The sequence below is a fragment of the Rutidosis leptorrhynchoides genome, chromosome 9 (genome assembly GCF_046630445.1).
Source record: "Rutidosis leptorrhynchoides isolate AG116_Rl617_1_P2 chromosome 9, CSIRO_AGI_Rlap_v1, whole genome shotgun sequence".
In the NCBI taxonomy this organism is placed as follows: domain Eukaryota; kingdom Viridiplantae; phylum Streptophyta; class Magnoliopsida; order Asterales; family Asteraceae; genus Rutidosis; species Rutidosis leptorrhynchoides.
In genome coordinates, this window is record NC_092341.1 from 32,526,394 (window position 1) to 32,541,908 (window position 15,515).

Consider the following 15,515-nt stretch of genomic DNA (forward strand, 5'->3'; position numbering starts at 1 on the left):
GTTTTTTTTTTAAAAAAAAAAATCGTTTTTTTTTTAAAAAAAAAAAATTTCGTTTTTAAAAAAAAAAAAAAAAAATTTGTGTAAAAAAAAATCGTTTTTTTTTTAAAAGAAAAAAAAAATTCGTTTTAAAAAAAAAATTTTGTAAAAAAAAAAATCGTTTTTTTTTTAAAAAATTTAAAAAAAAAAAAAAAAAAGCGAAAAAAAAAAAAAAAAAAAAAACGTAAAAAAAAAACAAAAACGTAAAAAAAAAAAAAAAAATTATTAAAAAAAAAAATTTATATATTTTTAAAATTTTGTCTATAAAAAAAAAATGTTTTTTTTTAGTTTTATTACCTTTAGATTTTTAGACTATAGTCGCAACTTTTAGTATTAAGTTTAGTTTTGCCATAGTTATTTTTACTTCTAGAATTTTTAGGCTTTGCCGTAAAATCCCTTAAGTGCTTATTCCTTAGACTAAGTTTTAGGTGCTTTAGAATTTTACGACGCCGTATTTCGCACTACTTTCTTATTTTTATTTTTCGACGCCTATTTTTCGACCTTTTATTTTTCGACATTTTTCGACGTGCAATCTATTTCTTTCTTATTTCTCGCCATTCTAGTTTTTAGGACTTAGAATTTTTTTTCTACTTCTTCTCTAAATTTCTTAAAATTACGAAAATTTATTTTAAGTGGTTAAATTGATAGACATCAAAATTTTCTGGTTCGTAGTAATAGTTGGATTTGTACGTGGACCGGGTTATTGGAGCCAAACAGTACTCAATTATATTGAGACCAAACGAATCCTGCCCCTCTGCTGCATCTTTTGGCTATTCGAAACGTGGGCAAAATCAGAAAAGTCTATTAATTGGATAACTTATTATAATTTTTCTTTCCTTTTTAAAAACTAATAGGATATTCAGTGAATGCACCGAGCAAAACGTTCACCACCTTTCATACGTTCACCACCTGTAACTCGATCAAGACATCTAGCAAATATTGTCGCCGTTGATTTTTCTTTAGAATCGTCATCTAGTCGAACAAGAACTCCAACTCAAATTTCCGATAATCCATCTTTTGAACCCGACTTCACAATTAAGAACCCGGAGCATATTCAAGGACAATTCCAAGATCCTGAACCACTAATTATTCCTCCTGAACCACAAACCGTTAAATCAGAATCCTCTAGTGATTCGTATTCAACAAATTCAATTATGGAAGTAACGGAACCTCTAAGTATGGAAGATCGAATGAGAGCCACACGCACGGGCCAAGGTCACGCCATTATTAAGCCAGAAGTTAATGCGTCAGATTATGAAATCAAAGGACAAATTCTACACATGGTAACTAACCAATGCCAATTCAGTGGTGCACCGAATGAAGATCCTAACGAACACCTTCGTACGTTTAAAAGAATTTGTACACTATTCAAAATCCGAGAAGTGGAAGATGAGCAGATCTATCTCATGTTGTTTCCCTGGACTTTAAAGGGAGAAGCCAAAGATTGGTTAGAATCGTTACCTGAAAGGGCGATTGACACATGGGATGTTTTAGTTGAAAAATTTCTTAAACAATTCTTTCCGGCATCTAAAGCCGTGAGACTTCAAGGAGAAATTGTTACGTTCGCGCAAAAGCCAAATGAAACATTATATGAGGCGTGGACAAGATTCGGAAGGATGTTGAGAGGATGTCCTCAACACGGATTAGATACTTTTCAAATAGTACAAATCTTCTATAAAGGCGTAGACATCGCCACACGAAAAGACATCGACATAACCGCTGGTGGATCCATTATGAAGAAAACCGCAACTGAAGCTTACAAAATTATTGATAACACAGCCTCCCACTCGCATGAGTGGCACCAAGAAAAAGATATCTTTCGATCATCTAAAGCGGCTAGAGCCGATTCTAGCCATGACTTTGATTCCGTTTCCGCAAAAATAGATGCTTTCGAAAGACGAATGGAAAAGATGAATAAAGATATTCACGCAATACGAATCAGTTGTGAGCAATGCGGTGGACCACACTTAATGAAAGACTGTCACATTGAACAAACGATGGAACAACGTGAGAATGTTGTCTACATGAACCAAAGGCTGGAAAATAGTTATCAGAATAATTATCAACCGCCAAGGCCAAACTTCAATCGAAATCAAAACATTCTTTACAATCCAAAAGGACCCGACAATAACTCGTATAACCAACAAGGTCCGAATAACCGACCAACTCAAAACAACACTTTCAATCAACAAAGACCTGGCTTGTATAAACCACCACAACAAACCGACGAGAAGAAGTCAAATCTGGAAGAAGTGGTATTTAAGCTAGTTGAATCTCAAACACAATTTATTGAAACTCAAACCCAAACGAATGAGAGGTTTGAGCAGTCATTTAGAACTCAACAAGCTTTCATTTTGAATCTAGAAAAACAAGTAGGTACTCTTGTTAGATTGATGAGTGAAAGGGAACAAGGAAAGCTACCGAGTAATAATGAAGTAAATCCTCGGAATGAAAATGTTAACATGATATCAACAAATTCTGAAAAACCAATACCAGAAGATGGGAAAGTTTTAGATGTAAGTAACAATGAAGAAGTTACACCACCACCACCACCCGAGTATGTAAAGCCAGTGGTGGCACCATACAGACCACCCATCCCGTTTCCAAGAAAAGGAGTTGAGTATGAGCAAGTAATAGGTAATAAAGTTTGTGATACCTCTGGAAAGAAGAAGAAGAAGAATAAAAAAGTGCAAGAAACAAAAGCCGTAAATATAAACCCGGTGAAGACAGTTCCACCAAAACCTCCACCTAGGGTAGGTGATCCGGGTGAATTTATTGTTCCTTGTCTACTTAGTGATTGTGTCATGTATGATGCACTAGCAGATTTAGGTGCAAGTGTAAGTGTTATGCCTCTTTCCTTATATAAGAGATTAGGTGTAGGTAAGTTAAGTCCAACGGATATGAGTGTTCGACTCTTTGATCAAACCATTAAGCACCCAGTTGGAATTGCTGACAACCTACCCGTTCAAGTAGGCAATTTAACCTTTCTAGTCGAATTTATTGTCATTGACATAGAAGAGGACCCAAACGTTCCTTTAATTTTAGGTCGACCATTCTTTGCGTCCACCGGGGCGTTATTTGATGTAGGAAATGGAAGAATGACACTTAAAAGTGGTAACAAATCAATCACCTTTATGATTCGAAAGTCTAAATCTCCACCAACTAAAACCGTTGAACCAGTAAAAACGATTGGTAATAACCATGTTGTTTTACCAACTCCAACGGTAGTGCTTAGCAATAATAAAACGCCTAAGTGTGGGGAAAATGAAGTAAAACCTAATGATGACTTGATAATAAAGAACCCCGTTGTTGATACGAAATTAAATGACCCCGTTATTAACAGTTCAATGAAGAAACTTTTTAAACGGGCTATTGATGCTAGAAGTAAGGGGAACTTTAAGTTATGTAACCGGTTAGTATCCAATCTGTCGCCTAAAGAAAGGGCGAAGCTAGTTGAATTATGGGATATTACGGAAGAAGCCGGGCACTGGCTTAAAGAAAAAGTCACAGATAGGCAAGTTGATTATGGACCAAAAGAAATTGACGATGAAGTTAATCACAATTTCGACACCACAGCTACCTAAGTGTGGGGAGATTCAAATGCTCTAAGAAAATGTTATCTAGAGTTAGTTGTTCTGTTCTCGTGTAGTTCCGAGAATGGAATTCGATTGGTCTTTTCCGCTAGCAGACACTAAAGAACTAGTTTTCTCCCCCCATTCTGAATTTTTTTTTTTTTTTTAGGTTTTATATGAAATTAATATGTTTTCTTTTTAAGTTTTGTGTGAATTTAAAAACAAAAATTTACTTTATTTCATTAAGTTGAAAAAAAAATGATTTCTAAAATTCGTCGTGAGTTGAAGACTAGGCCGTTGAGCCGAAATTACTTTACCCGAGGGCGGGGCGAAAAATTTTTTCATCATTATTTTTAATTTTATTGATTTAAAGTATGCCAAAAAAAAAAATATATTTGATTTTATAAATTTTTGAACGTGGGGTAATATACCCAACTTTAAAAATATGTATATATGTTCGTATTTTATCATGTAAACAACAGGGTAAAACAACGCACTTTCAAAGACTAACATTAAGTTCAGCAAAAGGTACTGATTTTGACGACAAGATGCAAAACAACAAATGTGATATAATAAATGAAGGAATGAACGATGAGGCGCGCCATCTATCATTCGACGAGCTTTGTAATTACAAACTGGGTATTTTTAATCACTTTTTTACACTAATCACCCTCATGAATTAATAATTATAGTCTGATTTCATGCAAATGAGGGCATTGCATGATCTCAAGTGTGGGGAAGGGTTATAAATTCTCTCGGGTTTATACTTGGCTTATTTTCTAAATATTATGAAAATTTTAAAATTTTTTAACTAAATGAATTCAAAATCATGTTTATACATATTTATGAACGATAAAACTAGGTGTTAATGCCGAAATTATCGTTACCTCGGAAAGGACATAAATTGAGAAACAACCTAAAATGCTTGAATTCATTTAAAATGGAATAAAGGAGAATAAAAATGCAAAGAAAGAAACTAAGTGTGGGGAGAATGTACCAAGTTATTCAATTAAAAATTATCTATCACATATCTTTGTACAAGATTATTGCAGGTACTTTTGTTTTGGATGATACTAATCAGTTTTACCCGGTTTACTGTAATACATTTGAAAGAAAGATGGATCTACACGATGAATCAATTCCATCATTAAAAGGAAGTAAAGTCTTCCGAAAAAGACACGCGCTTCTTGATTTAGGTCATGAAGTTGTCGTCCAGACCAGCTGTAGGTTGACGAAAAATCTAGAAAAGTCATCTCTAAAATCAGCAGGAAATCCACGGACCTCAGCATCAAACAGGGTCGCCAAGTGGTCAGATTTATCCTAACCATGAGAAGGATTTATCTCGTACAATGGGGAGGCACCGTGCAAATTAGCTTGATAAGACTAATGAATCAGATCCCCAGAAAAGGATAATCTCCTTAAAGATTAAAAATCAGCTTTTAAGACTGATAATACTCAATCCTAGAGATTGACCTTAAAGATTGAGAATTCAAACTCATGGAATTCAATGATATCTAAACTCGAGCTTGAACGAGAAAATATTTTGATCAAAAATACAAACCGATTTGTTTTCTGAAAAACCATTTTCAATGCGTTCATTACCATTGAACGTAAAATCCTAAGAAATTCACCTGGAATTCATTAGGTCACCTGAACTAAATCGGGTGTCAACCGTAAGAACGGTGGTTGCATAGCATGGTCGGAGACAGGACCTTGTGCCAGACCGAAAAATCATAGGATGATCTTTACTATCGCTCCTACCAAGGATAGTTCTAGCATCCGACACGTTAAAAGACCATAATCATCTGCATGTCACGGGACATTGCCTTAACAGTTTCTTGTTCATCGCTTTCCTTTACAACCGGACGGTAGTTTGCCGAAAGGTAATATACGGAACAAGTAAACTGGATGTGTGCTTTCTGATACCGGGATAGCAGTGGATTACACGAACCTAAATGTTTTTAGCCAAAATATTGATCCACAAATATATTTTGCAACACCAATGGTGGATCAAATCAGAAAACTTATCTAGGGTAAAAGCTAGATTGAATTTTCAAAAGATCAAATGTTTTCATAAAGATCCTATTTCCTAAAGGATCTAAATTTTTATAGTCATGTGGGACTGTAAACCGCCTTTCAAATGTGCACTTTGCTTTGGAAACCGAAAGTAAATCGGCTATTTGATTGCAAGTGTCGTTGACCTAAACCCAAGGCAACTGTGGATGACACACCCACCTTTAACCATCATTACTGTCATTGTTTATACCGCTATATCAAAATCACTGATGTACAAAATGTGATGAATAAAAAAAGTGATTCATGTATGTTTTTATTTCAAGTTCTGTATTGCTTGAGGACAAGCAACGCTCAAGTGTGGGGATATTTGATAGTGTTCCAAATGAACATATATTTAGTAGCAATATCGTTCCAATATGTAAAGTTTTTTAATGTAATTTCCTTATTTTTAGTTGTAATAGTTAAATAAATAAGTACGAAGACGAAAGACGCAAATCGCTAGAAAATGAAGATTTAAAGACAAAAACGAAGATTTGAAAGACCAAAACGTCCAAAAAGCTCAAATGTACAAGATACAATTCAAAAGGTTCAATTTATTGATGAGAAACGTCTAAAAATGACAAGAGTACAAGTTACAAAACGCAAAGTACACGATATAAAATTGTACGAAAGGACGTTCGAAAATCCGGAACCAGGACATGAGTCAACTCTCAGCGCTCGACGCAACGGTGTAAAAATTACGAGTCAACTATGCACAAGAATAAAATATAATATTTAAATAAATCATAATAAGAATAATATTAAATAATAAAAAGTTGTTAATTGAGCATAGTTCAGGGGTCGTAAATGAAAATTCAATTTATAATTTGGCCTAGGAACGATCTATGTAACGATGAGGGGGAGGAAGAATTTTTTTCCGATCTTTTTTCTTCGATCAATTATCAATATCAATTATCAATATCTATATTCTATATCTCTATCATAATGTTAATGTAATAAGATATAACAATAATCTTAATTTTAAGTTTAAATTATGATAATAATAAGATTTATGATAGAGATCATTTGAGTGTGTAAGTCGAAATTCTGTCCGTGTAACGCTACGCTATTTTTAATCATTGTAAGTTATGTTCAACCTTTTTACATTAATGTCTCGTAGCTAAGTTATTATTATGCTTATTTGAGCCGAAGTAATCGTGATGTTGGGCTAAAATATTAAGACGGGGTTATTGAACTTTGTACCATAATTAAGGTTTGGGCAAAAGACCGACACTTGTGGAAATTGGACTATTGACTATTAATAGATGGGGGGTATTGTCTAATTGAGTGACAACTCATTGGAGTCTGTCGAACCTATCTTCAAATTAATTAACCTAATAATTAATAATGATTATGGTTGTCCTATTTAGTGACGTTCATATGGAATCTATTATAATCATTTAATTAATCAATTGGGTTGGGTAATTGATTATTCATTCTGATAAAGTGGATGAATTAATATTCATAAACTAATTAAAACAGGGGTGGATTACATACAGTGATAACTGGTGTAATTGTTGACAGAAGTGATAACTGCGTCACAGTTTAAATCCTTAATCAGTTGGAATATTTGACTTCGGGTATAAGGGTAATTTGACGAGGATACTCGCACTTTATATTTATGACCGATGGACTATTATGGACAAAAACCAGATAGACGTATCAAATAAACTAGGACAAAGGACAATTAACCCATGGTAATAAATTAAAATCAACACGTCAAACATCATGATTACGGAAGTTTAAATAAGCATAATTCTTTTATTATATTTCTCATCGTATCTTTATTTACTGTCATTTTATTACTCGCAATTTTATTTACTGTCATTTTATTTATTGTCATTATTTTACGCACTTTAATTATCGTCATTTATCTTTACGCTTAAAATATAGAATCGACAAACCGGTCATTAAACGGTAAAACCCCCCTTTTATAATAATATTACTACTTATATAATTATATATATTTTGTATAAATATAGTTGTTAAAAATATAGTAAGTATCACCAGCTCCCTGTGGAACGAACCGGACTTACTAAAAACTACACTACTCTACGATTAGGTACACTGCCTATAGTGTTGTAGCAAGGTTTAGGTATATCCCATCCGTAAATTAATAAAACTTGTGTCATATTTTGTAGTATTTCCTAGTAAAAAATAATACTATTTCGTACCCTCACGCTACATCATCAGTTATGAATATTGATAATGAAAGCGCTATAAAAATAGAAGTACTTGCAAAAATATTAAAAAGCGAAATTTTATTAATAAGGTCGCAGAAGCAGCTGCGTGCTGTTATACGAAGTGAGTATTAATCCTTGGTTAAGTCAAGCTTGATGATGTCATCTGCAGTGACATCTTCTTGCTCACTTATTGCGGTTATCTTGGGGAGGGGAATTTCGGCTATGCCCTGTTGAGCAACCGCGTATGCTGATTTCGCCTCTTCCAGTGAGCAAAGGCGATCAGCTAATGCAGATGGTAGCGGGTCTGGCAGTGGGCAGCGAAGAGCAATCTCATCCATATATTCAACCCTCTCGCATAGCCTTAACGCGGCGGCAAATGTTGAAAAGTTTACAGAAACAGGCTTGGAATTGAGAATCTTTCTAGCCAGTTCAGGGAGATGTTGGGGACCTTGGTGAACTCAAGTTCCGCAGAGGCTTTAGAAGCAAGAGCATTGTCTCGCTCTGTCGTTAGTTTTGTCACATTCTCTGACAGTGCTTTAATGGTGTCCTGCAGTTGATTTTCTTTCTCAGTCGCAGCAGCAACCTGTTGTTTCAAGTCATCAACGGTGGTTTTTGATGCGGTTAGCTCATGGGAGAGATTAGCACAGCGTTTTTCGCTGTCTTCAGCTTTGATCTTCTCAGCATTGTACTTTAGTTGTTCAGCTTCAAGAACATTGAAAAATTGTTCTTGACGGCATATAACATCATATGCTGAATTGAAGCACATGTAGAAATTTTGAACAAAACTATTATGCGCGTCCAGCGCAGAGAGTTTAGAGAACTCGCGGTGAAGCTCGCCGGGGATTGCTAACTTCATCTGTTGGCGCTGATCCAGAGCAGCAGCAGCTGAAGCATAAGTGTATCCTGCTAAACCGTCAATCCGCACTCCATAAGAGTCAGGTGGAGTGCGGAACAATTCGGTGATTTGATCAAGAGTGTTCGGGCTTGCAAAGATAGGATCACCAGAAGAATCGCCTGCAAATTAACATCGTTGGTTAGTCGGCGAAAGAAAAATAATGTATATTTTACATATGCAATAACAATCCGCAATATACCAGTTTGCTGGTCCCCTTCGTGTTCCGATATAAATGGATTGTCGTGAGGAGGGGTCTCCTGTTGTTTATGTTTTTTGCTTTGCGAAGACGGCGGTGTTTGTAACGGCCGTTTGGTAGAGCTCGGCTTTGTATAGGGAGATTTGGAGGTTAAATCGACAATTGGAATGAGTTGCTTTTCTTTTGATGATGACGATTTAGCTTCCGGGCTTGTTAATAGTTTGGTGATCAGGGTTTTTGGATCAGCCTTCCTATCTAACTCGTTAATCTTCATTTAAAATTAAATAAGAGCTGCAAGTAATGACTAAAATGATAAAGATTGACTGACGAATTGAGAAAATTTCTGATATTTTGGAAAAATGAGTAGTGAATTTGTGATTTCAGATCACAATATATATAGGCGACGGGGTTAATTATGTTAATTATCTATTGAGATAATTCAAACGGTAACATTGACTGTTATAACGGTAACAAAGATAACGCGAAATATGTTTCAATGCGGATAGTGGTCAGGTTAACAGCAAATTCATGGAGTTTATCATGATATATTTGCTTCGCGAAAGTGTATCATAATAAACTGGGGGGACTTGATCATATACAAAGCATTGTATATGTATATTTTATTTGCCAAAAGCCAAGAGCAGAGTTATGCGGACTATAATGCAAAGTCATGAAGTATCCGCTGAAAATAAGCATAGCAGCTGTATTTCCGCACTAATCGGGGACTGCAGTTCAATCCGCTGAGTTTTCGCGGAAGGATAAGCAATCCGTGGATCGCGGTTATCTCGAACACTATAAATAGAGAGCTTGGCCTCTCATTTATAGGTTGTTGATTCTCTGCCATTTGCCCAAGCCTTTGTAATTTCCACTTGTGATCTTGCCCAAGGGACTTTATACATTGCGCTAAAGGTGAATTATGCTAATTGACAATCAAGACCGGGTCGGGGTGGTTGATCACTTGGTAGTTAAAGTGAAAGACGATCATCGAGGCCCAAAATAGTCATCAAACATTCCATCCTCCATTACAATCTTATTGCACTCAATCCGTAATTAAGTAACATCGCTAATTAAGGATTGATCAATATGGTCACATGATATTCATTTGTATCATCAACAAACCCTATAATTTATAATTTGATTGCTGAAGATTTCTTCGTAATTCTGAAATGACAGATACGGTTCATGAGAAATACAGTTGTAGTCCTTTCTTTATACACTCCCTTAAAACATACAAAGCTGGATTTGACCGCATAGCAAAAAGAAACATCAAGTTCTACATACCTAAATACAAACCCCCCAATATATAAAGAGTTAAATACCATAGCAACTAAAATGTAAACAAGATAACATCGTAAAATACCTTCATAATCTTCCCTATATGATTAGCTAGAATTGACCGAAACAAATCGTATCAGTAACCAAAAGCAGAATGTAAGTTGTTCGCAAGATCTATACCAATCACCGCCCCTACAGTAGTGTACTCTATAAATTTACCTGGTACTTCATAATAGTTGCGCGTGAATTCTGGGGTGTACTCTACAAATTTAGCCCTGGTATACTTTTCGATATCAATGGAATAATTATCGTGTAGAAAAATTGAACTGTTCGTATTGTAATTCCTCCTCAACTGTTTCTCCCTATGCATATGAATGATCTTCAAACCTCAATTCAGTAGTTGAAAGAGATCCGTTACAACACTCTCATAGACCTTTTCCCACAACTGATCACGGAAGATCTGGATAAGAGAGATCTTAACGGCGGGAATCTTCCCGGGCAAGAATATTCCAATCCAGTCTAGTGGCAATTGGAAACCGTCATAAATAGTAGCTCGGTTATGGTAGGAGACCACCAAAGTGCAAACCTACGGTTTGGAATTTAGGTCATCTCTGATCATTAGTCGATTTGTGTACCTCATTGAATGCTCGAAACCTGATGCTTTCTCCCAAAACAGATCCTTTTAAGAAGCTGATGTGATATTGCTTAGATTCTCCTCCTCCATCATTTTTCATATGCTAGTGTCCGTTGATACTCCTGGAACAAGGTAACAATCCTTGATATTCCATGATCCATTGAGTCCTGAAACTATAACACACATAATTTGTGTGTCTGTCAATACGGAGTATATTTTACAACATAATATGAATGAATATATAAATCTGCCACTCATACTCACTTCCAAGTCCTCGAGTGGTAAATGTTTGTTTTGTGACTAAGCAATAAACTCACTCTCTCAAGGCAGTCAAGAAACAGATGCAACATACGGAATCATAGCATCTAAAGATTTGGAGCACACAATACCCATATATAACGACGTAGATTTGGAATAAATTGAACTTCATGCGTCGTAAAATGATCCACCATATCAATATTTGTTTTCCGACTATAGTAGATTTCAATCGGTGGAATCAGTATGTGGAATCAGTATGTGACTCACTGACAGAATACCAAAGCCCACCACTCTCCTTCGGCATATAGAAGATCATCTGAGAAAAACCTATAAGCAGACATTATCAAACTTATTGCGGAAAAAAACTAACTTGAATCAATATCAACTACCCTTCTAGGCATTTCCAAATTCAAACCGATCATGATACAAGTTTTGAAGTTGTTTTCACATTTGACTTATCGCTTCACATAAGTATGTCATCAGTCCAATAAGATAACAAAACTAAAACTATTCCTGGCCTGATTGCCAAAAAATATGGATTAAAAAGGAAGCAAGAGTGTGAAGTGCACACGTATTAGAGTTGTTTTCCATTAGTTAAATGTTGTTGACCATGAACTTATACAAATTAAATATCCGTGCACTTCAATTGCTTTTCAATCCAATATCCTTTTGCAATCAGGCCAGGAATAACCTTAGTTCTATTATCTTACAAGGCCTGATAACATACTTTTGTGAAGCGATGCATAAATGTGTTGGTCAACCGTGAAAACAAGTTCAAAATCCGTATCATGATCGATTTGATTACGGAAATTCTCAGATGGTAGTTGTCGATACTGATGTAAGTTAGATTTTCAAGATACATTTGATAATTTTCTGCTTATAGGTTTCCTCAGGTGATCTTCTACCTGCCGAAAGAGATTGGTAGGCTTTGGTATGATATCAATGAGTCACATACTGATTCCCCCGAGTGAAACCTATTATAGTCGGAAGACAAACAAATATTGATATGATAGATCATTTTACGAGGCATGAAGAAGACCAATCGGTTCCAAATCTAATAGATGTATGATATGTTGGTCACATTATTAAATCACCAAGGATCGAGAAATATACATGCTAGATAACAGGTTTGGATTGTCTTTAATATAAAGAGGAACATTGTCCCACTCCAAGGTTGTGATACTCTGAGGAAGAAGATTCTTCATTTCCCACAACAAACTTCTCCCAAGATCTACTAAAACAACAACGCATAAAAATTGAGTCCTGTAACTAATAACAAAAACCCTATTGCATGGCATGACATGTTTCATGAGCCTCATTCTTGCGTAATCTGGGTCGGCACTTATTAATATAGCCAACCATATTTTCATGACCCTCATTCTTGCATAAGGTTGTGATACTCTGAGGAAGAAGATTCCTCATTTCCCACAAGACACTTCACCCAAGATCCACTAAAACAACAACGCATAAAAAAAGAGTCTTATAACTTATTACGAAAACCATACTGCATAACATTATTATAACTGACCATATTTTCATGAGCCTCATTCTTGCGTAATTTGTACCACAAAATATGCAAACTGAAGACCACGTATCAGCCTATACGAGTTTGTGTGACTCGTGTCTCTATAAGACGGTACAACAATATTCTTTGCAGTCACATAATCTGCAATATTGTGGTGAAGGACTGGTCGTATAAGCATGATGAGCATCATCAAATAGATCTGCAGTTTATGAGGTTGAGCCACTCGAGAAAATCACTGATGCAAGTAATCAGAAATAATCATCGTTCTGAATCTGCAGGCTATACAACTGGAAACAGATGAAGATTATCATCTTCATACCATAAATATGGATCAACATATGTGTCGGTGATCTCCGTGAGTGATTTAACTCATAGGAATGAGACAGTTGTATAAATCCATAAACGCAAGGCAAACCTACAATGAAAAGAAGGCTTATTATTCATATATGAAGATAACTACGTACAAGTGGGTATGTCAAGAACTTACACCGTCTTTCAAGTAATTGTGACGACGCTCATGTAAAAATGATAGAATATCATAATCATCATAAGTAATTATGTATATACCAAAAACCTTTTTTCCTTAAGAGATATGCGCTTTGCATCAACATTGTAACTTGTTCACACTAAAATATATACACAAGTTCTGCCTTGGGCCAAAGACGAGTCAATCTCCCCACACTAAAATAATCATCATAACCTCGATTAGAACCGGTAGATGGAGAACCTATAAACACCGATGTTAGATGAATAACATAACACCGGAAGTATCATAAATGTGAAAGAAACGGGTTCACATAAAGGTACCTATCAAGAAATATTTGCCTTCCAACCAGTGTTACAGAAATCGGTCAACTCGGCCGAAAAGTTCTCAGTTTCAAATCGGTGCCGAGTTCACGGTCCCCGACTCAGCCAAAAAAATGGGTCAACGATTGAGTTAACTCAGTCAACGGCTAAAAAATCGGAAAAAATCGGAAATGCGGTTAAAAACAGAAAATAGAGAAAAAAACTCGGTCAATAAAGATCCCTTGTACTTACCAAACTAACCCTATACTCTATTAAAAATATACACTTCTAACCCTCTATTTTAATTTATTTAATATTTTCATTAAATATCTACACTTTATACCATATATTTTAAATTTTATTATTTATTATATATTTAAAAGTCAACGTTAGTTAACACCCGAGTTCTCCCCCGAGAACTTCCCGAGTTGCCGAGAACTCCTTCAAAAGTCTCTGTCGAGTTTTTCCCGAAAAGCGATTTCTTTAACCTTGCTTCCAACAATGTCGGGCTTCACTCACAAGCAACAAAATGGTTACCTTAATCTACAGTCTAATTTCCTCTGAGAATTCATAAAACAGAAAGATTGTTTACACCCAACTTATATTCCAGATTAACTTTAAAAAAAACACAACCGTGACTTCTTACGCTGCTTGGTTGTAAGACTGTAAGAGTCTAAACAGGCTTTAAATTCAAATTATAATATGGAGATAGCTGAAATTCTCTCTATGAATTAACATATTGAACATGTTGTATCCCCTGCTTACAAACTCGTAGACATGCTTCCATTCCAATCAAGTTCTTTGGTCTGGAAAAATTTAGCAGCATGGAGATAGCAGAACAGATGTTTCTTCTTTTGAGCTTTAGGTGGTTTATGGTGCAATTCATTTAAAACAATACACTTCAACAAATTCGAGTAGCTAACCCGAACTTTCCCTGGATATGAAAGAGAAGACTCCAAAACAAATCAACGATAAGTAACATCAACAGGTAACTGAAAAAGGCATGTCCTACAAATAGAGGTTCCGCAATTATATTGAAAAATATTACAGTAATAACGATAAAATAATATACCGTTAACGGGTTTTGTTGTAAGATTTCCTTCAAAAGTCTTGTTGATGGTCACACGACACACATTTGTATCATCAGGAAACCATTTCTGATACGACGGATATGGTTCAGTTGCCTCCGAAGAATACAAGTGCAGTCCTATCCTTATAGGTAAAATATGTAAAGCTTGATTTGATTTCCTTCAAAAGTCTTGTTCCTTAGCGAAGTTTCACGTCAAAAATTAGAACCCAGCATGATATCTGAGTCAGACTGCACGTCAACAAATTATGATCACTCTGATTGAAGACTACTCGAATATCAGACCGGGTTCTGAAATTTGCCAAGTATATGATGAAGAAGTTAATTTAATATCAGGATCTGATCCGTTGGAATGTGTAATATAGTCCAAAGTTTCAAGTGTTGTGGACCTTTAGCGACAATTGAACACTTGAAAACTGCCGTAAACATTAGGTCGGTTAATGGTAGGTCACCACCAAAGTGTGAACCTACGGTTTGGAATTTGGTTCAACCCTGATCTGGGTTTGCTCTTTCCATAGGCTACTTCCCAGATATGCTTTTCTTCTCAGAAAAGACCATCCTTTTTGGGGTTATATCATTAGTCAGCTCATTCTACTTCGTTAGACTCCTCAAAACCTAATGCTTTCTCACGAACAGACCCTCACAAGTTGGGAAACTGTAAAAGAAAAAAAAAAAATTGAATAATAATATAGTAATAATAAGGGAAGGATTAAAAATTCAAGCAGTATGTTCCCTTGAACAATGTATGCTCCAGATTATCCTCAGCATCACCAAATACTTGGGTGGTAATCCAGTAATTATCTAAGTTCCAAAATTACAATCATGCCTCTAGTGGGTCCACCAAAATGGATTTTTTTTCAGAACCTGATATTGCTTGAAATCGGTTTGCACCCCCCATCTTTTGTCATATGCTAATGTGCGTCGATCCTTCTGGAACTTAGATAACTACTCGACTGATCTTGTAGCTTTTTCTTCTAACTTTGCTTCCGCTTCAGCCGGAGACGGAGACGGTA

General features: G+C 35.6%; 1 long non-coding RNA gene and 1 pseudogene across 2 annotated transcripts; both read right to left on the bottom strand.

Annotated features, from left to right (window-relative positions):
- LOC139867915 (pre-mRNA-processing-splicing factor 8A-like) overlaps positions 1-10,189 on the bottom strand; it is a 114,841-nt pseudogene extending 104,652 nt beyond the window's left edge.
- A 2,315-nt stretch (positions 10,190-12,504) lies between these two features.
- On the bottom strand, positions 12,505-14,906 carry LOC139866878 (uncharacterized). Of its 2 annotated transcripts, XR_011765658.1 has the most exons (4): positions 14,488-14,906; positions 13,437-14,349; positions 12,949-13,356; positions 12,505-12,828 (listed from the first exon to the last, which is right to left on the bottom strand). It is a non-coding gene; the product is annotated as an uncharacterized lncRNA (long non-coding RNA). The 2 variants fall into 2 exon arrangements; XR_011765657.1 differs by having other exon boundaries at positions 13,437-14,906.
- Between the last annotated feature and the right edge of the window lie 609 nt (positions 14,907-15,515).